Raw genomic sequence first — 2708 nt, 5'->3', positions numbered from 1 at the left:
CCCATAACACTGTAGTAACCACCCAAAACCCTAACAGCCACCAGAACACCCCAGCAACCACCCAAACAACCCTAAAAACCACCCATAACACTGTAGTAACCCCCTAGAAAACCCTAACAACCACCCAAAACACTAACAGCCACCAGAACACCCCAGCAACCACCCAAACAACCCTAAAAACCCCCCATAACACTGTAGTAACCACCCAAAACCCTAACAGCCACCAGAACACCCCAGCAACCACCCAAACAACCCTAAAAACCACCCATAACACTGTAGTAACCCCCTAGAAAACCCTAACAACCACCCAAAACACTAACAGCCACCAGAACACCCCAGCAACCACCCAAACAACCCTAAAAAACACCCATAACACTGTAGCAACCACCTAGAAAACCCTAACAACCACCCAAAACCCTAACAGCCACCAGAACACCCCAGCAACCACCCAAACAACCCTAAAAACCACCCATAACACTGTAGTAACCCCCTAGAAAACCCTAACAACCACCCAAAACACTAACAGCCACCAGAACACCCCAGCAACCACCCAAACAACCCTAAAAAACACCCATAACACTGTAGCAACCACCTAGAAAACCCTAACAACCACCCAAAACCCTAACAGCCACCAGAACACCCCAGCAACCACCCAAACAACCCTAAAAACCACCCATAACACTGTAGTAACCCCCTAGAAAACCCTAACAACCACCCAAAACACTAACAGCCACCAGAACACCCCAGCAACCACCCAAACAACCCTAAAAACCACCCATAACACTGTAGTAACCACCCAAAACCCTAACAGCCACCAGAACACCCCAGCAACCACCCAAACAACCCTAAAAACCACCCATAACACTGTAGTAACCACCTAGAAAACCCTAGCAACCACCCAAAACACTAACAGCCACCAGAACACCCCAGCAACCAACCAAACAACCCTAAAAAACAGCCATAACACTGTTGTAACCACCTAGAAAACCCTAACCACCATTCAAAACTCAACAGCCACCAGAACACCCCAGCAACCACCTAGAAAACCCTAACAACCACCCGGAACACCCTAGCAACTACATAGAACACCCTAACAACCACCCATACTACCTACCAACTTCCCAAAACACCTAGCAACCACAGCATCACCATAACAACCACCCAAAACCATTGCAACTACCCAGAACACACTCACAAGTATCTAGAACACCCTAACAACCACCCACAACACTCTAGCAGCCAACCAAACACCCTAGAAACCCCCCTACACACTAACAACTACCCAGAACACCCTAGCGACCACCCATACAACCCTAGCAACCACCCACAACACTCTAACAATCACATAAAAAACCTAACAATTACCCCAAACACCATAACAACCACCTAGAATACCCTAACAGCCACAGAAAAAAATGCTAGCAACCACCCCGAACATCCTAGCAGTTTGTAAGGAACGGAACTGAGGAATGATCATACATTTCTCACTGACAATTGCTATGAGGTTGCCAGGCTGGTTTGAAAACATCCCTCCATTGCTGAAATAGACTAATCAAGCTGCTGTAAATCGTAGTGTGTGACAGGTATGTGATGCTGTTGGATTGTCGTTCAGTCGTTGGGACGTACAATAATAATAACCGGTTGGATCAGGGACAAAGGTGGACTTTTCTACTAATTAATTCATAGGAAAACCTTTCTTTGAATGAACACACATATTCTTCAGGCCATTGTGTATATTATTGCTGTTTTGTATTAATCTGTGGTATTTTAGACTATTTTTATTCATGCTTACGATAAACCACTCATTCATATAAGTAACTCTACCATGTCTAGTATCTATGAATTCGTATTCGGATGATCTAATTGAGAATGTATATTGTATGTTTACACCTACGCAACATATTAGTGTTCTAAGAGTCTTTAATAATTGTTACACAAGCTTCATACCACAAATTACCATGCTTTCCAACAAAGGGCCATAAAAAACGCCCTGTATCTCAGAACCCCCACTTGAGGTTCCGGACGTTCTCATTGGATAAGCCCATCTTGAGAGTCGGGGATCTTCTCCGACTTTAAAGGTCACACTTCATGTGACCCGTAAATATCTACAGCGGATCTAAAATATGAATAGTTAATTATAACTAGTTATGGTTAATTATTCATATTTCACATGAGCTGATTCGTTACATTGGAATTTAAAGATGTTCATATATCATATTTCAATAAGCCTGTTTAAATACACACAAGAACATCCATACGTGGCAGAATGTACAGTGTGTGTGTATGCGTTTAGCTGCACCTGGAACATTGTATCTTGTAAGAATGCCAGAGTAACAATTCCAAAAACACAGAACAAGGAAATGATTCAGCTACATGACACACACACACACGTCTTTCCTTCTTTCTCTCATACTAATATCACCCATCCACACAGAACGTACATATTTTATAATAATAATAATATAGGTTCATTATAAAATAACAGCTATAAAGATAAATAAATACACATGACTAAACAAATCATATATAATGTAAATTATTATTGTTATAATTATAATTGTTGATAATGTTGTTATTATTATAGAATCATACAATTATAACTATAAGAATAGATAAATACATTATTATTAATACATTATTATATAATTATAATTATAATTATTGTTGTTGTTTTTATTTTTATCATTATGGATTTATTATAAAATTAA

The 2708-nt window shown here is 40.3% G+C and overlaps 1 protein-coding gene across 1 annotated transcript in view; it reads right to left on the bottom strand.

The window, feature by feature from the left end:
* kcnq1.2 (potassium voltage-gated channel, KQT-like subfamily, member 1.2) overlaps window positions 1-2708 on the bottom strand; it is a 149458-nt gene that overhangs the window by 22336 nt on the left and 124414 nt on the right. The window lies entirely within an intron of this gene.

Source organism: Sinocyclocheilus grahami, unplaced genomic scaffold (genome assembly GCF_001515645.1).
Source record: "Sinocyclocheilus grahami isolate Dianchi unplaced genomic scaffold, SAMN03320097.WGS_v1.1 scaffold376.1, whole genome shotgun sequence".
Classification (NCBI taxonomy): Eukaryota; Metazoa; Chordata; class Actinopteri; order Cypriniformes; family Cyprinidae; genus Sinocyclocheilus; species Sinocyclocheilus grahami.
This window is presented reverse-complemented; position numbering and strand designations above follow the sequence as displayed.